The sequence below is a fragment of the Natrix helvetica genome (assembly GCF_964273705.1).
Source record: "Natrix helvetica genome assembly, chromosome: 7".
NCBI lineage: Eukaryota > Metazoa > Chordata > Lepidosauria > Squamata > Natricidae > Natrix > Natrix helvetica.
In genome coordinates this window covers 33,875,532-33,900,398 of record NC_138558.1, presented here as the reverse complement: position 1 = coordinate 33,900,398, position 24,867 = coordinate 33,875,532, and positions in this window count along the sequence as shown.

The following is a 24,867-nucleotide window of genomic DNA, read 5'->3' as shown; positions in this document are numbered from 1 at the left end:
ATGGTTAGGAGGGGTCAGTCCTTTTGATCCGGACTTATGTACATTTCATGGCAAAATACATGGGAAAATCCCATAGGGGAAAATTCTACTTAGGGTTAGGGTTAGCTCTCCTTGAATTCGCAGAGCAAAACAGACACTGCCATTGGATTCAGAGCCCATTGGTATGGTTAGGAGGTGTCAGGCCTTTTGAGCCGGACTTATATACATTTCATGGAAAAATACATGGGAAAATCCCATTGGGCAAAATTCTGCTTAGGGGTAGGGTTAGTTCTTCATGAATTTGCAGAGCAAAACAGACACCGCCATTGGATTCGGAGCCCATAGTTATGGTTAGGAGGGGTCATGACTTTTGAGCCAGACTTATGTACATTTCATGGCAAAATACATGGGAAAATCCCATAGGGGAAAATTCTACTTAGGGTTAGGGTTAGCTCTCCATGAATTAACAGAGAAAAACAGACACGGCCATTGGATTCGCAGCCCATTGGTATGGTTAGGAGGGGTCAGTCCTTTTGAACCGGACTTATGTACATTTCATGGCAAAATACATGGGAAAATCCCATAGGGGAAAATTCTACTTAGGGTTAGGGTTAGCTCTCCTTGAATTCGCAGAGCAAAACAGACACCGCCATTGGATTCGGAGCCCATTGGTATGGTTAGGAGGGGTCAGGCCTTTTCGGCCGGACTTATGTACATTTCATGGAAAAATACATGGGAAAATCCCATTGGGGAAAATTCTACTTATGTCCATGAATTTGCAGAGCAAAACGGACATCGCCATTGGATTCGGAGCCCATAGGAATGGTTAGGAGGGGTCAGTCCTTTTGAACCGGAGTTATGTACATTTCATGGCAAAATACATGGGAAAATCCCATTGGGGAAAATTCTACTTAGAGTTAGGGTTAGCTCTCCATGAATTCGCAGAGCAAAACAGACACCGCCAATGGATTCGGAGCCCATTGGTATGGTTAGGAGGGGTCAGGCCTTTTGAGCCGGACTTATGTACATTTCATGGGAAAGTACATGGGAAAATCCCATTGGGGAAAATTCTACTTTTGTCCATTAATTTGCAGAGCAAAATGGACATCGCCATTGGATTCGGAGCCCATAGGTATGGTTAGGAGGGGTCAGTCCTTTTGAACCGGACTTATGTACATTTCATGGCAAAATACATGGGAAAATCCCATAGGGGAAAATTCTACTTAGGGTTAGGGCTGGCTCTCCTTGAATTCGCAGAGCAAAACAGACACTGCCATTGGATTCAGAGCCCATTGGTATGGTTAGGAGGGGTCAGGCCTTTTGAGCCGGACTTAGGTACATTTCATGGAAAAATACATGGGAAAATCCCATTGGGCAAAATTCTGCTTAGGGGTAGGGCTAGTTCTGCATGAATTTGCAGAGCAGAACAGACACCGCCATTAGATACGGAGCCCATAGTTATGGTTGGGAGGGGTCATGACTTTTGAGCCAGACTTATGTACATTTCATGGCAAACTACATGGGAAAATCCCATAGGGGAAAATTCTACTTAGGGTTAGGGTTAGCTCTCCTTGAATTCGCAGAGCAAAACAGACACCGCCATTGGATTCGGAGCCCATTGGTATGGTTAGGAGGGGTCAGGCCTTTTCGGCCGGACTTATGTACATTTCATGGGAAAATACATGGGAAAATCCCATTGGGGAAAATTCTACTTATGTCCATGAATTTGCAGAGCAAAACGGACATCGCCATTGGATTCGGAGCCCATAGGTATGGTTAGGAGGGGTCAGTCCTTTTGAGCCGGACTTATGTACATTTCATGGGAAAATACATGGGAAAATCACATTGGGGAAAATTCTACTTAGGTTTAGGGTTAGCTCTCCATGAATTCGCAGAGCAAAACAGACACCGCCAATGGATTCGGAGCCCATTGGTATGGTTAGGAGGGGTCAGGCCTTTTGAGCCGGACTTATGTACATTTCATGGGAAAGTACATGGGAAAATCCCATTGGGGAAAATTCTACTTATGTCCATGAATTTGCAGAGCAAAACGGACATCGCTATTGGATTCGGAGCCCATAGGTATGGTTAGGAGGGGTCAGTCCTTTTGATCCGGACTTATGTAAATTTCATGGCAAAATACATGGGAAAATCCCATAGGGGAAAATTCTACTTAGGGTTAGGGTTAGCTCTCCTTGAATTCGCAGAGCAAAACAGACACTGCTATTGGATTCAGAGCCCATTGGTATGGTTAGGAGGGGTCAGGCCTTTTGAGCCGGACTTATATACATTTCATGGAAAAATACATGGGAAAATCCCATTGGGCAAAATTCTACTTAGGGGTAGGGTTAGTTCTTCATGAATTTGCAGAGCAAAACAGACACCGCCATTGGATTCGGAGCCCATAGTTATGGTTAGGAGGGGTCATGACTTTTGAGCCAGACTTATGTACATTTCATGGCAAAATACATGGGAAAATCCCATAGGGGAAAATTCTACTTAGGGTTAGGGTTAGCTCTCCATGAATTAACAGAGAAAAACAGACACGGCCATTGGATTCGCAGCCCATTGGTATGGTTAGGAGGGCTCAGTCCTTTTGAACCACACGTATGTACATTTCATGGCAAAATACATGGGAAAATCCCATAGGGGAAAATTCTACTTAGGGTTAGGGTTAGCTCTCCATGAATTAACAGAGAAAAACAGACACGAACATTGGATTCGCAGCCCATTGGTATGGTTAGGAGGGGTCAGACCTTTTGAACCGGACTTATGTACATTTCATGGCAAAATACATGGGAAAATCCCATAGGGGAAAATTCTACTTAGGGTTAGGGTTAGCTCACCTTGAATTCGCAGAGCAAAACAGACACCGCCATTGGATTCGGAGCCCATTGGTATGGTTAGGAGGGGTCAGGCCTTTTCGGCCGGACTTATGTACATTTCATGGGAAAGTACATGGGAAAATCCCATTGGGGAAAATTCTACTTATGTCCATGAATTTGCAGAGCAAAACGGACATCGCTATTGGATTCGGAGCCCATAGGTATGGTTAGGAGGGGCCAGTCCTTTTGATCCGGACTTATGTACATTTCATGGCAAAATACATGGGAAAATCCCATAGGGGAAAATTCTACTTAGGGTTAGGGTTAGCTCTCCTTGAATTCGCAGAGCAAAACAGACACTGCTATTGGATTCAGAGCCCATTGGTATGGTTAGGAGGGGTCAGGCCTTTTGAGCCGGACTTATATACATTTCATGGAAAAATACATGGGAAAATCCCATTGGGCAAAATTCTACTTAGGGGTAGGGTTAGTTCTTCATGAATTTGCAGAGCAAAACAGACACCGCCATTGGATTCGGAGCCCATAGTTATGGTTAGGAGGGGTCATGACTTTTGAGCCAGACTTATGTACATTTCATGGCAAAATACATGGGAAAATCCCATAGGGGAAAATTCTACTTAGGGTTAGGGTTAGCTCTCCATGAATTAACAGAGAAAAACAGACACGGCCATTGGATTCGCAGCCCATTGGTATGGTTAGGAGGGCTCAGTCCTTTTGAACCACACGTATGTACATTTCATGGCAAAATACATGGGAAAATCCCATAGGGGAAAATTCTACTTAGGGTTAGGGTTAGCTCTCCATGAATTAACAGAGAAAAACAGACACGAACATTGGATTCGCAGCCCATTGGTATGGTTAGGAGGGGTCAGACCTTTTGAACCGGACTTATGTACATTTCATGGCAAAATACATGGGAAAATCCCATAGGGGAAAATTCTACTTAGGGTTAGGGTTAGCTCACCTTGAATTCGCAGAGCAAAACAGACACCGCCATTGGATTCGGAGCCCATTGGTATGGTTAGGAGGGGTCAGGCCTTTTCGGCCGGACTTATGTACATTTCATGGGAAAATACATGGGAAAATCCCATTGGGGAAAATTCTACTTATGTCCATGTATTTGCAGAGCAAAACGGACATCGCCATTAGATTCGGAGCCCATAGGAATGGTTAGGAGGGGTCAGTCCTTTTGAACCGGACTTATGTACATTTCATGGCAAAATACATGGGAAAATCCCATTGGGGAAAATTCTACTTAGGGTTAGGGTTAGCTCTCCATGAATTCGCAGAGCAAAACAGACACCCCCAATCGATTCGGAGCCCATTGGTATGGTTAGGAGGGGTCAGGCCTTTTGAGCCGGACTTATGTACATTTCATGGGAAAGTACATGGGAAAATCCCATTGGGGAAAATTCTACTTATGTCCATGAATTTGCAGAGCAAAACGGACATCGCTATTGGATTCGGAGCCCATAGGAATGGTTAGGAGGGGTCATGACTTTTGAGCCAGACTTATGTACATTTCATGGCAAAATACATGGGAAAATCCCATTGGGGAAAATTCTGCTTAGGGTTAGGGTTAGCTCTCCATGAATTAACAGAGAAAAACAGACACGGCCATTGGATTCGCAGCCCATTGGTATGGTTAGGAGGGCTCAGTCCTTTTGAACCGGACTTATGTACATTTCATGGCAAAATACATGGGAAAATCACATAGGGGAAAATTCTACTTAGGGTTAGGGTTAGCTCTCCATGAATTCGCAGAGCAAAACAGACACTGCCATTGGATTCGGACCCCATTGGTATGGTTAGGAGGGGTCAGGCCTTTTCGGCCGGACTTATGTACATTTCATGGGAAAATACATGGGAAAATCCCATTGGGGAAAATTCTACTTATGTCAATGAATTTGCAGAGCAAAATGGACATCGCCATTGGATTCGGAGCCCATAGGTATGGTTAGGAGGGATCAGTCCTTTTGAACCGGACTTATGTACATTTCATGGCAAAATACATGGGAAAATCCCATAGGGGAAAATTCTACTTAGGGTTAGGGTTAGCTCTCCTTGAATTCGCAGAGCAAAAGAGACACTGCCATTGGATTCAAAGCCCATTGGTATGGTTAGGAGGGGTCAGGCCTTTTGAGCCGGACTTATGTACATTTCATGGAAAAATACATGGGAAAATCCCATTGGGCAAAATTCTGCTTAGGGGTAGGGCTAGTTCTGCATGAATTTGCAGAGCAGAACAGACACCGCCATTAGATACGGAGCCCATAGTTATGGTTAGGAGGGGTCATGACTTTTGAGCCAGACTTATGTACATTTCATGGCAAACTACATGGGAAAATCCCATTGGGGAAAAGTCTACTTTTGTCCATGAATTTGAAGAGCAAAATGGACATCGCCATTGGATTCGGAGCCCATAGATATGGTTAGGAGGGGTCAGTCCTTTTGAACCGGACTTATGTACATTTCATGGCAAACTACATGGGAAAATCCCATAGGGGAAAATTCTACTTAGGGTTAGGGTTAGCTCTCCATGAATACATGGGAAAATCCCATTGGGCAAAATTCTGCTTAGGGGTAGGGCTAGTTCTGCATGAATTTGCAGAGCAGAACAGACACCGCTATTAGATACGGAGCCCATAGTTATGGTTAGGAGGGGTCATGACTTTTGAGCCAGACTTATGTACATTTAATGGCAAACTACATGGGAAAATCCCATAGGGGAAAATTCTACTTGGGGTTAGGGTTAGCTCTGCTTGAATTCGCAGAGCAAAACAGACACCACCATTGGATTCGGAGCCCATTGGTATGGTTAGGAGGGGTCAGGCCTTTTCGGCCGGACTTATGTAGATTTCATGGGAAAATACATGGGAAAATCCCATTGGGGAAAATTCTACTTATGTCCATGAATTTGCAGAGCAAAACGGACATCGCCATTGGATTCGGAGACCATAGGTATGGTTAGGAGGGGTCAGTCCTTTTGAACCGGACTTATGTACATTTCATGGCAAAATACATGGGAAAATCCCATTGGGGAAAATTCTACTTAGGGTTAGGGTTAGCTCTCCATGAATTCGCAGAGCAAAACAGACACCCCCAATCGATTCGGAGCCCATTGGTATGGTTAGGAGGGGTCAGGCCTTTTGAGCCGGACTTATGTACATTTCATGGGAAAGTACATGGGAAAATCCCATTGGGGAAAATTCTACTTATGTCCATGAATTTGCAGAGCAAAACGGACATCGCTATTGGATTCGGAGCCCATAGGTATGGTTAGGAGGGGTCATGACTTTTGAGCCAGACTTATGTACATTTCATGGCAAAATACATGGGAAAATCCCATAGGGGAAAATTCTGCTTAGGGGTAGGGTTAGTTCTGCATGAATTTGCAGAGCAAAACAGACACCGCCATTGGATTCGGAGCCCATAGTTATGGTTAGGAGGGGTCATGACTTTTGAGCCAGACTTATGTACATTTCATGGCAAAATACATGGGAAAATCCCATTGGGGAAAATTCTACTTAGGGTTAGGGTTAGCTCTCCATGAATTAACAGAGAAAAACAGACACCGCCATTGGATTCGCAGCCCATTGGTATGGTTAGGAGGGCTCAGTCCTTTTGAACCGGACTTATGTACATTTCATGGCAAAATACATGGGAAAATCACATAGGGGAAAATTCTACTTAGGGTTAGGGTTAGCTCTCCATGAATTCGCAGAGAAAAACAGACACTGCCATTGGATTCGGACCCCATTGGTATGGTTAGGAGGGGTCAGGCCTTTTCGGCCGGACTTATGTACATTTCATGGGAAAATACATGGGAAAATCCCATTGGGGAAAATTCTACTTATGTCAATGAATTTGCAGAGCAAAATGGACATCGCCATTGGATTCGGAGCCCATAGGTATGGTTAGGAGGGATCAGTCCTTTTGAACCGGACTTATGTACATTTCATGGCAAAATACATGGGAAAATCCCATAGGGGAAAATTCTACTTAGGGTTAGGGTTAGCTCTCCTTGAATTCGCAGAGCAAAACAGACACTGCCATTGGATTCAAAGCCCATTGGTATGGTTAGGAGGGGTCAGGCCTTTTGAGCCGGACTTATGTACATTTCATGGAAAAATACATGGGAAAATCCCATTGGGCAAAATTCTGCTTAGGGGTAGGGCTAGTTCTGCATGAATTTGCAGAGCAGAACAGACACCGCCATTAGATACGGAGCCCATAGTTATGGTTAGGAGGGGTCATGACTTTTGAGCCAGACTTATGTACATTTCATGGCAAACTACATGGGAAAATCCCATTGGGGAAAATTCTACTTTTGTCCATGAATTTGAAGAGCAAAATGGACATCGCCATTGGATTCGGAGCCCATAGATATGGTTAGGAGGGGTCAGTCCTTTTGAACCGGACTTATGTACATTTCATGGCAAACTACATGGGAAAATCCCATAGGGGAAAATTCTACTTAGGGTTAGGGTTAGCTCTCCATGAATACATGGGAAAATCCCATTGGGCAAAATTCTGCTTAGGGGTAGGGCTAGTTCTGCATGAATTTGCAGAGCAGAACAGACACCGCTATTAGATACGGAGCCCATAGTTATGGTTAGGAGGGGTCATGACTTTTGAGCCAGACTTATGTACATTTCATGGCAAACTACATGGGAAAATCCCATAGGGGAAAATTCTACTTAGGGTTAGGGTTAGCTCTGCTTGAATTCGCAGAGCAAAACAGACACCACCATTGGATTCGGAGCCCATTGGTATGGTTAGGAGGGGTCAGGCCTTTTCGGCCGGACTTATGTAGATTTCATGGGAAAATACATGGGAAAATCCCATTGGGGAAAATTCTACTTATGTCCATGAATTTGCAGAGCAAAACGGACATCGCCATTGGATTCGGAGACCATAGGTATGGTTAGGAGGGGTCAGTCCTTTTGAACCGGACTTATGTACATTTCATGGGAAAATACATGGGAAAATCACATTGGGGAAAATTCTACTTAGGTTTAGGGTTAGCTCTCCATGAATTCGCAGAGCAATACATACACCGCCAATGGATTCGGAGCCCATTGGTATGGTTAGGAGGGGTCAGGCCTTTTGAGCCGGACTTATGTACATTTCATGGGAAAGTACATGGGAAAATCCCATTGGGGAAAATTTTACTTATGTCCATGAATTTGTAGAGCAAAACGGACATCGCTATTGGATTCGGAGCCCATAGGTATGGTTAGGAGGGGTCAGTCCTTTTGATCCGGACTTATGTACATTTCATGGCAAAATACATGGGAAAATCCCATAGGGGAAAATTCTACTTAGGGTTAGGGTTAGCTCTCCTTGAATTCGCAGAGCAAAACAGACACTGCCATTGGATTCAGAGCCCATTGGTATGGTTAGGAGGGGTCAGGCCTTTTGAGCCGGACTTATATACATTTCATGGAAAAATACATGGGAAAATCCCATTGGGCAAAATTCTGCTTAGGGGTAGGGTTAGTTCTTCATGAATTTGCAGAGCAAAACAGACACCGCCATTGGATTCGGAGCCCATAGTTATGGTTAGGAGGGGTCATGACTTTTGAGCCAGACTTATGTACATTTCATGGCAAAATACATGGGAAAATCCCATAGGGGAAAATTCTACTTAGGGTTAGGGTTAGCTCTCCATGAATTAACAGAGAAAAACAGACACCGCCATTGGATTCGGAGCCCATAGGTATGGTTAGGAGGGGTCAGGCCTTTTGAACCGGACTTATGTACATTTCATGGCAAAATACATGGGAAAATCCCATAGGGGAAAATTCTACTTAGGGTTAGGGTTAGCTCTCCATGAATTAACAGAGAAAAACAGACACGGCCATTGGATTCGCAGCCCATTGGTATGGTTAGGAGGGGTCAGTCCTTTTGAACCGGACTTATGTACATTTCATGGCAAAATACATGGGAAAATCCCATAGGGGAAAATTCTACTTAGGGTTAGGGTTAGCTCTCCTTGAATTCGCAGAGCAAAACAGACACCGCCATTGGATTCGGAGCCCATTGGTATGGTTAGGAGGGGTCAGTCCTTTTGAACCGGACTTATGTACATTTCATGGCAAAATACATGGGAAAATCCCATAGGGGAAAATTCTACTTAGGGTTAGGGTTAGCTCTCCTTGAATTCGCAGAGCAAAACAGACACCGCCAATGGATTCGGAGGCCATTGGTATGGTTAGGAGGGGTCAGGCCTTTTCGGCCGGACTTATGTACATTTCATGGGAAAATACATGGGAAAATCCCATTGGGGAAAATTCTACTTATGTCCATGAATTTGCAGAGCAAAACGGACATCGCCATTGGATTCGGAGCCCATAGGAATGGTTAGGAGGGGTCAGTCCTTTTGAACCGGAGTTATGTACATTTCATGGCAAAATACATGGGAAAATCCCATTGGGGAAAATTCTACTTAGGGTTAGGGTTAGCTCTCCATGAATTCGCAGAGCAAAACAGACACCGCCAATGGATTCGGAGCCCATTGGTATGGTTAGGAGGGGTCAGGTCTTTTGAGCCGGACTTATGTACATTTCATGGGAAAGTACATGGGAAAATCCCATTGGGGAAAATTCTACTTTTGTCCATTAATTTGCAGAGCAAAATGGACATCGCCATTGGATTCGGAGCCCATAGGTATGGTTAGGAGGGGTCAGTCCTTTTGAACCGGACTTATGTACATTTCATGGCAAAATACATGGGAAAATCCCATAGGGGAAAATTCTACTTAGGGTTAGGGCTGGCTCTCCTTGAATTCGCAGAGCAAAACAGACACTGCCATTGGATTCAGAGCCCATTGGTATGGTTAGGAGGGGTCAGGCCTTTTGAGCCGGACTTAGGTACATTTCATGGAAAAATACATGGGAAAATCCCATTGGGCAAAATTCTGCTTAGGGGTAGGGCTAGTTCTGCATGAATTTGCAGAGCAGAACAGACACCGCCATTAGATACGGAGCCCATAGTTATGGTTAGGAGGGGTCATGACTTTTGAGCCAGACTTATGTACATTTCATGGCAAACTACATGGGAAAATCACATAGGGGAAAATTCTACTTAGGGTTAGGGTTAGCTCTCCTTGAATTCGCAGAGCAAAACAGACACCGCCATTGGATTCGGAGCCCATTGGTATGGTTAGGAGGGGTCAGGCCTTTTGAGCCGGACTTAGGTACATTTCATGGAAAAATACATGGGAAAATCCCATTGGGCAAAATTCTGCTTAGGGGTAGGGCTAGTTCTGCATGAATTTGCAGAGCAGAACAGACACCGCCATTAGATACGGAGCCCATAGTTATGGTTAGGAGGGGTCATGACTTTTGAGCCAGACTTATGTACATTTCATGGCAAACTACATGGGAAAATCCCATAGGGGAAAATTCTACTTAGGGTTAGGGTTAGCTCTCCTTGAATTCGCAGAGCAAAACAGACACCGCCATTGGATTCGGAGCCCATTGGTATGGTTAGGAGGGGTCAGGCCTTTTCGGCCGGACTTATGTACATTTCATGGGAAAATACATGGGAAAATCCCATTGGGGAAAATTCTACTTATGTCCATGAATTTGCAGAGCAAAACGGACATCGCCATTGGATTCGGAGCCCATAGGTATGGTTAGGAGGGGTCAGTCCTTTTGAACCGGACTTATGTACATTTCATGGCAAAATACATGGGAAAATCCCGTAGGGGAAAATTCTACTTAGGGTTAGGGTTAGCCCCCCTTGAATTCGCAGAGCAAAACAGACACCGCCATTGGATTCGGAGCCCATTGGTATGGTTAGGAGGGGTTAGGCCTTTTGAGCCGGACTTATTTACATTTCATGGGAAAATACATGGGAAAATCACATTGGGGAAAATTCTACTTAGGTTTAGGGTTAGCTCTCCATGAATTCGCAGAGCAAAACAGACACCGCCAATGGATTCGGAGCCCATTGGTATGGTTAGGAGGGGTCAGGCCTTTTGAGCCGGACTTATGTACATTTCATGGGAAAGTACATGGGAAAATCCCATTGGGGAAAATTCTACTTATGTCCATGAATTTGCAGAGCAAAACGGACATCGCTATTGGATTCGGAGCCCATAGGTATGGTTAGGAGGGGTCAGTCCTTTTGAACCGGACTTATGTACATTTCATGGCAAAATACATGGGAAAATCCCATAGGGGAAAATTCTACTTAGGGTTAGGGTTAGCTCTCCTTGAATTCGCAGAGCAAAACAGACACTGCCATTGGATTCAGAGCCCATTGGTATGGTTAGGAGGGGTCAGGCCTTTTGAGCCGGACTTATATACATTTCATGGAAAAATACATGGGAAAATCCCATTGGGCAAAATTCTACTTAGGGGTAGGGTTAGTTCTTCATGAATTTGCAGAGCAAAACAGACACCGCCATTGGATTCGGAGCCCATTGGTATGGTTAGGAGGGGTCAGGCCTTTTGAGCCGGACTTATATACATTTCATGGAAAAATACATGGGAAAATCCCATTGGGCAAAATTCTACTTAGGGGTAGGGTTAGTTCTTCATGAATTTGCAGAGCAAAACAGACACCGCCATTGGATTCGGAGCCCATAGTTATGGTTAGGAGGGGTCATGACTTTTGAGCCAGACTTATGTACATTTCATGGCAAAATACATGGGAAAATCCCATAGGGGAAAATTCTACTTAGGGTTAGGGTTAGCTCTCCATGAATTAACAGAGAAAAACAGACACGGCCATTGGATTCGCAGCCCATTGGTATGGTTAGGAGGGGTCAGACCTTTTGAACCGGACTTATGTACATTTCATGGCAAAATACATGGGAAAATCCCATAGGGGAAAATTCTACTTAGGGTTAGGGTTAGCTCTCCTTGAATTCGCAGAGCAAAACAGACACCGCCATTGGATTCGGAGCCCATTGGTATGGTTAGGAGGGGTCAGGCCTTTTCGGCCGGACTTATGTACATTTCATGGGAAAATACATGGGAAAATCCCATTGGGGAAAATTCTACTTATGTCCATGAATTTGCAGAGCAAAACGGACATCGCCATTGGATTCGGAGCCCATAGGAATGGTTAGGAGGGGTCAGTCCTTTTGAACCGGACTTATGTACATTTCATGGCAAAATACATGGGAAAATCCCATTGGGGAAAATTCTACTTAGGGTTAGGGTTAGCTCTCCATGAATTCGCAGAGCAAAACAGACACCCCCAATGGATTCGGAGCCCATTGGTATGGTTAGGAGGGGTCAGGCCTTTTGAGCCGGACTTATGTACATTTCATGGGAAAGTACATGGGAAAATCCCATAGGGGAAAATTCTGCTTAGGGGTAGGGTTAGTTCTGCATGAATTTGCAGAGCAAAACAGACACCGCCATTGGATTCGGAGCCCATAGTTATGGTTTGGAGGGGTCATGACTTTTGAGCCAGACTTATGTACATTTCATGGCAAAATACATGGGAAAATCCCATTGGGGAAAATTCTACTTAGGGTTAGGGTTAGCTCTCCATGAATTAACAGAGAAAAACAGACACGGCCATTGGATTCGCAGCCCATTGGTATGGTTAGGAGGGCTCAGTCCTTTTGAACCGGACTTATGTACATTTCATGGCAAAATACATGGGAAAATCACATAGGGGAAAATTCTACTTAGGGTTAGGGTTAGCTCTCCATGAATTCGCAGAGCAAAACAGACACTGCCATTGGATTCGGAGCCCATTGGTATGGTTAGGAGGGGTCAGGCCTTTTCGGCCGGACTTATGTACATTTCATGGGAAAATACATGGGAAAATCCCATTGGGGAAAATTCTACTTATGTCCATGAATTTGCAGAGCAAAACGGACATCGCCATTGGATTCGGAGCCCATAGGAATGGTTAGGAGGGGTCAGTCCTTTTGAACCGGAGTTATGTACATTTCATGGCAAAATACATGGGAAAATCCCATTGGGGAAAATTCTACTTAGGGTTAGGGTTAGCTCTCCATGAATTCGCAGAGCAAAACAGACACCGCCAATGGATTCGGAGCCCATTGGTATGGTTAGGAGGGGTCAGGCCTTTTGAGCCGGACTTATGTACATTTCATGGGAAAGTACATGGGAAAATCCCATTGGGGAAAATTCTACTTTTGTCCATTAATTTGCAGAGCAAAATGGACATCGCCATTGGATTCGGAGCCCATAGGTATGGTTAGGAGGGGTCAGTCCTTTTGAACCGGACTTATGTACATTTCATGGCAAAATACATGGGAAAATCCCATAGGGGAAAATTCTACTTAGGGTTAGGGCTGGCTCTCCTTGAATTCGCAGAGCAAAACAGACACTGCCATTGGATTCAGAGCCCATTGGTATGGTTAGGAGGGGTCAGGCCTTTTGAGCCGGACTTAGGTACATTTCATGGAAAAATACATGGGAAAATCCCATTGGGCAACATTCTGCTTAGGGGTAGGGCTAGTTCTGCATGAATTTGCAGAGCAGAACAGACACCGCCATTAGATACGGAGCCCATAGTTATGGTTAGGAGGGGTCATGACTTTTGAGCCAGACTTATGTACATTTCATGGCAAACTACATGGGAAAATCCCATAGGGGAAAATTCTACTTAGGGTTAGGGTTAGCTCTCCTTGAATTCGCAGAGCAAAACAGACACCGCCATTGGATTCGGAGCCCATTGGTATGGTTAGGAGGGGTCAGGCCTTTTCGGCCGGACTTATGTACATTTCATGGGAAAATACATGGGAAAATCCCATTGGGGAAAATTCTACTTATGTCCATGAATTTGCAGAGCAAAACGGACATCGCCATTGGATTCGGAGCCCATAGGTATGGTTAGGAGGGGTCAGTCCTTTTGAACCGGACTTATGTACATTTCATGGCAAAATACATGGGAAAATCCCTTAGGGGAAAATTCTACTTAGGGTTAGGGTTAGCCCCCCTTGAATTCGCAGAGCAAAACAGACACCGCCATTGGATTCGGAGCCCATTGGTATGGTTAGGAGGGGTCAGGCCTTTTGAACCGGACTTATGTACATTTCATGGGAAAATACATGGGAAAATCACATTGGGGAAAATTCTACTTAGGTTTAGGGTTAGCTCACCATGAATTCGCAGAGCAAAACAGACACCGCCAATGGATTCGGAGCCCATTGGTATGGTTAGGAGGGGTCAGGCCTTTTGAGCCGGACTTATGTACATTTCATGGGAAAGTACATGGGAAAATCCCATAGGGGAAAATTCTACTTAGGGTTAGGGTTAGCTCTCCTTGAATTCGCAGAACAAAACAGACACTGCCATTGGATTCAGAGCCCATTAGTATGGTTAGGAGGGGTCAGGCCTTTTGAGCCGGACTTATATACATTTCATGGAAAAATACATGGGAAAATCCCATTGGGCAAAATTCTGCTTAGGGGTACGGCTAGTTCTGCATGAATTTGCAGAGCAGAACAGACACCGCCATTAGATACGGAGCCCATAGTTATGGTTAGGAGGGGTCATGACTTTTGAGCCAGACTTATGTACATTTCATGGCAAACTACATGGGAAAATCCCATAGGGGAAAATTCTACTTAGGGTTAGGGTTAGCTCTCCTTGAATTCGCAGAGCAAAACAGACACCGCCATTGGATTCGGAGCCCATTGGTATGGTTAGGAGGGGTCAGGCCTTTTCGGCCGGACTTATGTACATTTCATGGGAAAATACATGGGAAAATCCCATTGGGGAAAATTCTACTTATGTCCATGAATTTGCAGAGCAAAACGGACATCGCCATTGGATTCGGAGCCCATAGGTATGGTTAGGAGGGGTCAGTCCTTTTGAACCGGACTTATGTACATTTCATGGCAAAATACATGGGAAAATCCCGTAGGGGAAAATTCTACTTAGGGTTAGGGGTAGCCCCCCTTGAATTCGCAGAGCAAAACAGACACCGCCATTGGATTCGGAGCCCATTGGTATGGTTAGGAGGGGTTAGGCCTTTTGAGCCGGACTTATGTACATTTCATGGGAAAATACATGGGAAAATCACATTGGGGAAAATTCTACTTAGGTTTAGGGTTAGCTCTCCATGAATTCGCAGAGCAAAACAGACACCGCCAATGGATTCGGAGCCCATTGGTATGGTTAGGAGGGGTCAGGCCTTTTGAGCCGGACTTATGTACATTTCATGGGAAAGTACATGGGAAAATCCCATTGGGGAAAATTCTACTTATGTCCATGAATTTGCAGAGCAAAACGGACATCGCTATTGGATTCGGAGCCCATAGGTATGGTTAGGAGGGGTCAGTCCTTTTGAACCGGACTTATGTACATTTCATGGCAAAATACATGGGAAAATCCCATAGGGGAAAATTCTACTTAGGGTTAGGGTTAGCTCTCCTTGAATTCGCAGAGCAAAACAGACACTGCCATTGGATTCAGAGCCCATTGGTATGGTTAGGAGGGGTCAGGCCTTTTGAGCCGGACTTATATACATTTCATGGAAAAATACATGGGAAAATCCCATTGGGCAAAATTCTACTTAGGGGTAGGGTTAGTTCTTCATGAATTTGCAGAGCAAAACAGACACCGCCATTGGATTCGGAGCCCATAGTTATGGTTAGGAGGGGTCATGACTTTTGAGCCAGACTTATGTACATTTCATGGCAAAATACATGGGAAAATCCCATAGGGGAAAATTCTACTTAGGGTTAGGGTTAGCTCTCCATGAATTAACAGAGAAAAACAGACACGGCCATTGGATTCGCAGCCCATTGGTATAGTTAGGAGGGCTCAGTCCTTTTGAACCACACGTATGTACATTTCATGGCAAAATACATGGGAAAATCCCATAGGGGAAAATTCTACTTAGGGTTAGGGTTAGCTCTCCATGAATTAACAGAGAAAAACAGACACGGCCATTGGATTCGCAGCCCATTGGTATGGTTAGGAGGGGTCAGACCTTTTGAACCGGACTTATGTACATTTCATGGCAAAATACATGGGAAAATCCCATAGGGGAAAATTCTACTTAGGGTTAGGGTTAGCTCTCCTTGAATTCGCAGAGCAAAACAGACACCGCCATTGGATTCGGAGCCCATTGGTATGGTTAGGAGGGGTCAGGCCTTTTCGGCCGGACTTATGTACATTTCATGGGAAAATACATGGGAAAATCCCATTGGGGAAAATTCTACTTATGTCCATGAATTTGCAGAGCAAAACGGACATCGCCATTGGATTCGGAGCCCATAGGAATGGTTAGGAGGGGTCAGTCCTTTTGAACCGGACTTATGTACATTTCATGGCAAAATACATGGGAAAATCCCATTGGGGAAAATTCTACTTAGGGTTAGGGTTAGCTCTCCATGAATTCGCAGAGCAAAACAGACACCCCCAATGGATTCGGAGCCCATTGGTATGGTTAGGAGGGGTCAGGCCTTTTGAGCCGGACTTATGTACATTTCATGGGAAAGTACATGGGAAAATCCCATAGGGGAAAATTCTGCTTAGGGGTAGGGTTAGTTCTGCATGAATTTGCAGAGCAAAACAGACACCGCCATTGGATTCGGAGCCCATAGTTATGGTTAGGAGGGGTCATGACTTTTGAGCCAGACTTATGTACATTTCATGGCAAAATACATGGGAAAATCCCATTGGGGAAAATTCTACTTAGGGTTAGGGTTAGCTCTCCATGAATTAACAGAGAAAAACAGACACGGCCATTGGATTCGCAGCCCATTGGTATGGTTAGGAGGGCTCAGTCCTTTTGAACCGGACTTATGTACATTTCATGGCAAAATACATGGGAAAATCACATAGGGGAAAATTCTACTTAGGGTTAGGGTTAGCTCTCCATGAATTCGCAGAGCAAAACAGACACTGCCATTGGATTCGGAGCCCATTGGTATGGTTAGGAGGGGTCAGGCCTTTTCGGCCGGACTTATGTACATTTCATGGGAAAATACATGGGAAAATCCCATTGGGGAAAATTCTACTTATGTCCATGAATTTGCAGAGCAAAACGGACATCGCCATTGGATTCGGAGCCCATAGGAATGGTTAGGAGGGGTCAGTCCTTTTGAACCGGAGTTATGTACATTTCATGGCAAAATACATGGGAAAATCCCATTGGGGAAAATTCTACTTAGGGTTAGGGTTAGCTCTCCATGAATTCGCAGAGCAAAACAGACACCGCCAATGGATTCGGAGCCCATTGGTATGGTTAGGAGGGGTCAGGCCTTTTGAGCCGGACTTATGTACATTTCATGGGAAAGTACATGGGAAAATCCCATTGGGGAAAATTCTACTTTTGTCCATTAATTTGCAGAGCAAAATGGACATCGCCATTGGATTCGGAGCCCATAGGTATGGTTAGGAGGGGTCAGTCCTTTTGAACCGGACTTATGTACATTTCATGGCAAAATACATGGGAAAATCCCATAGGGGAAAATTCTACTTAGGGTTAGGGCTGGCTCTCCTTGAATTCGCAGAGCAAAACAGACACTGCCATTGGATTCAGAGCCCATTGGTATGGTTAGGAGGGGTCAGGCCTTTTGAGCCGGACTTAGGTACATTTCATGGAAAAATACATGGGAAAATCCCATTGGGCAAAATTCTGCTTAGGGGTAGGGCTAGTTCTGCATGAATTTGCAGAGCAGAACAGACACCGCCATTAGATACGGAGCCCATAGTTATGGTTAGGAGGGGTCATGACTTTTGAGCCAGACTTATGTACATTTCATGGCAAACTACATGGGAAAATCCCATAGGGGAAAATTCTACTTAGGGTTAGGGTTAGCTCTCCTTGAATTCGCAGAGCAAAACAGACACCGCCATTGGATTCGGAGCCCATTGGTATGGTTAGGAGGGGTCAGGCCTTTTCGGCCGGACTTATGTACATTTCATGGGAAAATACGTGGGAAAATCCCATTGGGGAAAATTCTACTTATGTCCATGAATTTGCAGAGCAAAACGGACATCGCCATTGGATTCGGAGCCCATAGATATGGTTAGGAGGGGTCAGTCCTTTTGAACCGGACTTATGTACATTTCATGGCAAACTACATGGGAAAATCCCATAGGGGAAAATTCTACTTAGGGTTAGGGTTAGCTCTCCATGAATTCGCAGAGCAAAACAGACACTGCCATTGGATTCGGAGCCCATTGGTATGGTTAGGAGGGGTCAGGCCTTTTCGGCCGGACTTATGTACATTTCATGGGAAAATACATGGGAAAATCCCATTGGGGAAAATTCTACTTTTGTCCATGAATTTGCAGAGCAAAATGGACATCGCCATTAGATTCGGAGCCCATAGGTATGGTTAGGAGGGGTCAGTCCTTTTGAACCGGACTTATGTACATTTCATGGCAAAATACATGGGAAAATCCCATAGGGGAAAATTCTACTTAGGGTTAGGGTTAGCTCTCCTTGAATTCGCAGAGCAAAACAGACACTGCCATTGGATTCAGAGCCCATTGGTATGGTTAGGAGGGGTCAGGCCTTTTGAGCCGGACTTAGGTACATTTCATGGAAAAATACATGGGAAAATCCCATTGGGCAAAATTCTGCTTAGGGGTAGGGCTAGTTCTGCATGAATTTGCAGAGCAGAACAGACACCGCTATTAGATACGGAGCCCATAGTTATGGTTAGGAGGGGTCATGACTTTTGAGCCAGACTTATGTACATTTCATGGCAAACTACATGGGAAAATCCCATAGGGGAAAATTCTACTTAGGGTTAGGGTTAGCTCTGCTTGAATTCGCAGAGCAAAACAGACACCACCATTGGATTCGGAGCCCATTGGTATGGTTAGGAGGGGTCAGGCCTTTTCGGCCGGACTTATGTACATTTCATGGGAAAGTACATGGGAAAATCCCATTGGGGAAAATTCTACTTTTGTCCATTAATTTGCAGAGCAAAATGGACATCGCCATTGGATTCGGAGACCATAGGTATGGTTAGGAGGGGTCAGTCCTTTTGAACCGGACTTATGTACATTTCATGGCAAAATACATGGGAAAATCCCATAGGGGAAAATTCTACTTAGGGTTAGGGCTGGCTCTCCTTGAATTCGCAGAGCAAAACAGACACTGCCATTGGATTCAGAGCCCATTGGTATGGTTAGGAGGGGTCAGGCCTTTTGAGCCGGACTTAGGTACATTTCATGGAAAAATACATGGGAAAATCCCATTGGGCAAAATTCTGCTTAGGGGTAGGGCTAGTTCTGCATGAATTTGCAGAGCAGAACAGACACCGCCATTAGATACGGAGCCCATAGTTATGGTTAGGAGGGGTCATGACTTTTGAGCCAGACTTATGTACATTTCATGGCAAACTACATGGGAAAATCCCATAGGGGAAAATTCTACTTAGGGTTAGGGTTAGCTCTCCTTGAATTCGCAGAGCAAAACAGACACCGCCATTGGATTCGGAGCCCATTGGTATGGTTAGGAGGGGTCAGGCCTTTTCGGCCGGACTTATGTACATTTCATGGGAAAATACATGGGAAAATCCCATTGGGGAAAATTCTACTTATGTCCATGAATTTGCAGAGCAAAACGGACATCGCCATTGGATTCGGAGCCCATAGATATGGTTAGGAGGGGTCAGTCCTTTTGAACCGGACTTATGTACATTTCATGGCAAACTACATGGGAAAATCCCATAGGGGAAAATTCTACTTAGGGTTAGGGTTAGCTCTCCATGAATTCGCAGAGCAAAACAGACACTGCCATTGGATTCGGAGCCCATTGGTATGGTTAGGAGGGGTCAGGCCTTTTCGGCCGGACTTATGTACATTTCATGGGAAAATACATGGGAAAATCCCATTGGGGAAAATTCTACTTTTGTCCATGAATTTGCAGAGCAAAATGGACATCGCCATTAGATTCGGAGCCCATAGGTATGGTTAGGAGGGGTCAGTCCTTTTGAACCGGACTTATGTACATTTCATGGCAAAATACATGGGAAAATCCCATAGGGGAAAATTCTACTTAGGGTTAGGGTTAGCTCTCCTTGAATTCGCAGAGCAAAACAGACACTGCCATTGGATTCAGAGCCCATTGGTATGGTTAGGAGGGGTCAGGCCTTTTGAGCCGGACTTAGGTACATTTCATGGAAAAATACATGGGAAAATCCCATTGGGCAAAATTCTGCTTAGGGGTAGGGCTAGTTCTGCATGAATTTGCAGAGCAGAACAGACACCGCTATTAGATACGGAGCCCATAGTTATGGTTAGGAGGGGTCATGACTTTTGAGCCAGACTTATGTACATTTCATGGCAAACTACATGGGAAAATCCCATAGGGGAAAATTCTACTTAGGGTTAGGGTTAGCTCTGCTTGAATTCGCAGAGCAAAACAGACACCACCATTGGATTCGGAGCCCATTGGTATGGTTAGGAGGGGTCAGGCCTTTTCGGCCGGACTTATGTAGATTTCATGGGAAAATACATGGGAAAATCCCATTGGGGAAAATTCTACTTATGTCCATGAATTTGCAGAGCAAAACGGACATCGCCATTGGATTCGGAGACCATAGGTACGGTTAGGAGGGGTCAGTCCTTTTGAACCGGACTTATGTACATTTCATGGGAAAATACATGGGAAAATCACATTGGGGAAAATTCTACTTAGGGGTAGGGTTAGTTCTTCATGAATTTGCAGAGCAAAACAGACACCGCCATTGGATTCGGAGCCCATAGTTATGGTTAGGAGGGGTCATGACTTTTGAGCCAGACTTATGTACATTTCATGGCAAAATACATGGGAAAATCCCATAGGGGAAAATTCTACTTAGGGTTAGGGTTAGCTCTCCATGAATTAACAGAGAAAAACAGACACGGCCATTGGATTCGCAGCCCATTGGTATGGTTAGGAGGGCTCAGTCCTTTTGAACCACACGTATGTACATTTCATGGCAAAATACATGGGAAAATCCCATAGGGGAAAATTCTACTTAGGGTTAGGGTTAGCTCTCCATGAATTAACAGAGAAAAACAGACACGGCCATTGGATTCGCAGCCCATTGGTATGGTTAGGAGGGGTCAGACGTTTTGAACCGGACTTATGTACATTTCATGGCAAAATACATGGGAAAATCCCATAGGGTAAAATTCTACTTAGGGTTAGGGTTAGCTCTCCTTGAATTCGCAGAGCAAAACAGACACCGCCATTGGATTCGGAGCCCATTGGTATGGTTAGGAGGGGTCAGGCCTTTTCGGCCGGACTTATGTACATTTCATGGGAAAATACATGGGAAAATCCCATTGGGGAAAATTCTACTTATGTCCATGAATTTGCAGAGCAAAACGGACATCGCCATTGGATTCGGAGCCCATAGGAATGGTTAGGAGGGGTCAGTCCTTTTGAACCGGACTTATGTACATTTCATGGCAAAATACATGGGAAAATCCCATTGGGGAAAATTCTACTTAGGGTTAGGGTTAGCTCTCCATGAATTCGCAGAGCAAAACAGACACCCCCAATGGATTCGGAGCCCATTGGTATGGTTAGGAGGGGTCAGGCCTTTTGAGCCGGACTTATGTACATTTCATGGGAAAGTACATGGGAAAATCCCATTGGGGAAAATTCTACTTAGGGTTAGGGTTAGCTCTCCTTGAATTCGCAGAGCAAAACAGACACTGCCATTGGATTCAGAGCCCATTGGTATGGTTAGGAGGGGTCAGGCCTTTTGAGCCGGACTTAGGTACATTTCATGGAAAAATACATGGGAAAATTCCATTGGGCAAAATTCTGCTTAGGGGTAGGGCTAGTTCTGCATGAATTTGCAGAGCAGAACAGACACCGCTATTAGATACGGAGCCCATAGTTATGGTTAGGAGGGGTCAGGCCTTTTGAGCCGGACTTATGTACATTTCATGGGAAAATACATGGGAAAATCCCACTGGGGAAAATTCTACTTATGTCCATGAATTTGCAGAGCAAAACGGACATCGCCATTGGATTCGGAGCCCATAGGAATGGTTAGGAGGGGTCAGTCCTTTTGAACCGGACTTATGTACATTTCATGGCAAAATACATGGGAAAATCCCATTGGGGAAAATTCTACTTAGGGTTAGGGTTAGCTCTCCATGAATTCGCAGAGCAAAACAGACACCGCCATTGGATTCGGAGCCCATTGGTATGGTTAGGAGGGGTCAGGCCTTTTCGGCCGGACTTATGTACATTTCATGGGAAAATACATGGGAAAATCCCATTGGGGAAAATTCTACTTATGTCCATGAATTTGCAGAGCAAAACGGACATCGCCATTGGATTCGGAGCCCATAGGAATGGTTAGGAGGGGTCAGTCCTTTTGAACCGGACTTATGTACATTTCATGGCAAAATACATGGGAAAATCCCATTGGGGAAAATTCTACTTAGGGTTAGGGTTAGCTCTCCATGAATTCGCAGAGCAAAACAGACACCCCCAATGGATTCGGAGCCCATTGGTATGGTTAGGAGGGGTCAGGCCTTTTGAGCCGGACTTATGTACATTTCATGGGAAAGTACATGGGAAAATCCCATAGGGGAAAATTCTGCTTAGGGGTAGGGTTAGTTCTGCATGAATTTGCAGAGCAAAACAGACACCGCCATTGGATTCGGAGCCCATAGTTATGGTTAGGAGGGGTCATGACTTTTGAGCCAGACTTATGTACATTTCATGGCAAAATACATGGGAAAATCCCATTGGGGAAAATTCTACTTAGGGTTAGGGTTAGCTCTCCATGAATTAACAGAGAAAAACAGACACGGCCATTGGATTCGCAGCCCATTGGTATGGTTAGGAGGGCTCAGTCCTTTTGAACCGGACTTATGTACATTTCATGGCAAAATACATGGGAAAATCACATAGGGGAAAATTCTACTTAGGGTTAGGGTTAGCTCTCCATGAATTCGCAGAGCAAAACAGACACTGCCATTGGATTCGGACCCCATTGGTATGGTTAGGAGGGGTCAGGCCTTTTCGGCCGGACTTATGTACATTTCATGGGAAAATACATGGGAAAATCCCATTGGGGAAAATTCTACTTATGTCAATGAATTTGCAGAGCAAAATGGACATCGCCATTGGATTCGGAGCCCATAGGTATGGTTAGGAGGGATCAGTCCTTTTGAACCGGACTTATGTACATTTCATGGCAAAATACATGGGAAAATCCCATAGGGGAAAATTCTACTTAGGGTTAGGGTTAGCTCTCCTTGAATTCGCAGAGCAAAACAGACACTGCCATTGGATTCAAAGCCCATTGGTATGGTTAGGAGGGGTCAGGCCTTTTGAGCCGGACTTATGTACATTTCATGGAAAAATACATGGGAAAATCCCATTGGGCAAAATTCTGCTTAGGGGTAGGGCTAGTTCTGCATGAATTTGCAGAGCAGAACAGACACCGCCATTAGATACGGAGCCCATAGTTATGGTTAGGAGGGGTCATGACTTTTGAGCCAGACTTATGTACATTTCATGGCAAACTACATGGGAAAATCCCATTGGGGAAAATTCTACTTTTGTCCATGAATTTGCAGAGCAAAATGGACATCGCCATTGGATTCGGAGCCCATAGATATGGTTAGGAGGGGTCAGTCCTTTTGAACCGGACTTATGTACATTTCATGGCAAACTACATGGGAAAATCCCATAGGGGAAAATTCTACTTAGGGTTAGGGTTAGCTCTCCATGAATTCGCAGAGCAAAACAGACACTGCCATTGGATTCGGAGCCCATTGGTATGGTTAGGAGGGGTCAGGCCTTTTCGGCCGGACTTATGTACATTTCATGGGAAAATACATGGGAAAATCCCATTGGGGAAAATTCTACTTTTGTCCATGAATTTGCAGAGCAAAATGGACATCGCCATTAGATTCGGAGCCCATAGGTATGGTTAGGAGGGGTCAGTCCTTTTGAACCGGACTTATGTACATTTCATGGCAAAATACATGGGAAAATCCCATAGGGGAAAATTCTACTTAGGGTTAGGGTTAGCTCTCCTTGAATTCGCAGAGCAAAACAGACACGGCCATTGGATTCGCAGCCCATTGGTATGGTTAGGAGGGGTCAGACCTTTTGAACCGGACTTATGTACATTTCATGGCAAAATACATGGGAAAATCCCATAGGGGAAAATTCTACTTAGGGTTAGGGTTAGCTCTCCTTGAATTCGCAGAGCAAAACAGACACCGCCATTGGATTCGGAGCCCATTGGTATGGTTAGGAGGGGTCAGGCCTTTTGAACCGGACTTATGTACATTTCATGGCAAAATACATGGGAAAATCCCATTGGGGAAAATTCTACTTAGGGTTAGGGTTAGCTCTCCATGAATTCGCAGAGCAAAACAGACACCCCCAATGGATTCGGAGCCCATTGGTATGGTTAGGAGGGGTCAGGCCTTTTGAGCCGGACTTATGTACATTTCATGGGAAAGTACATGGGAAAATCCCATAGGGGAAAATTCTGCTTAGGGGTAGGGTTAGTTCTGCATGAATTTGCAGAGCAAAACAGACACCGCCATTGGATTCGGAGCCCATAGTTATGGTTAGGAGGGGTCATGACTTTTGAGCCAGACTTATGTACATTTCATGGCAAAATACATGGGAAAATCCCATTGGGGAAAATTCTACTTAGGGTTAGGGTTAGCTCTCCATGAATTAACAGAGAAAAACAGACACGGCCATTGGATTCGCATCCCATTGGTATGGTTAGGAGGGCTCAGTCCTTTTGAACCGGACTTATGTACATTTCATGGCAAAATACATGGGAAAATCACATAGGGGAAAATTCTACTTAGGGTTAGGGTTAGCTCTCCATGAATTCGCAGAGCAAAACAGACACTGCCATTGGATTCGGAGCCCATTGGTATGGTTAGGAGGGGTCAGGCCTTTTCGGCCGGACTTATGTACATTTCATGGGAAAATACATGGGAAAATCCCATTGGGGAAAATTCTACTTATGTCCATGAATTTGCAGAGCAAAACGGAAATCGCCATTGGATTCGGAGCCCATAGGAATGGTTAGGAGGGGTCAGTCCTTTTGAACCGGAGTTATGTACATTTCATGGCAAAA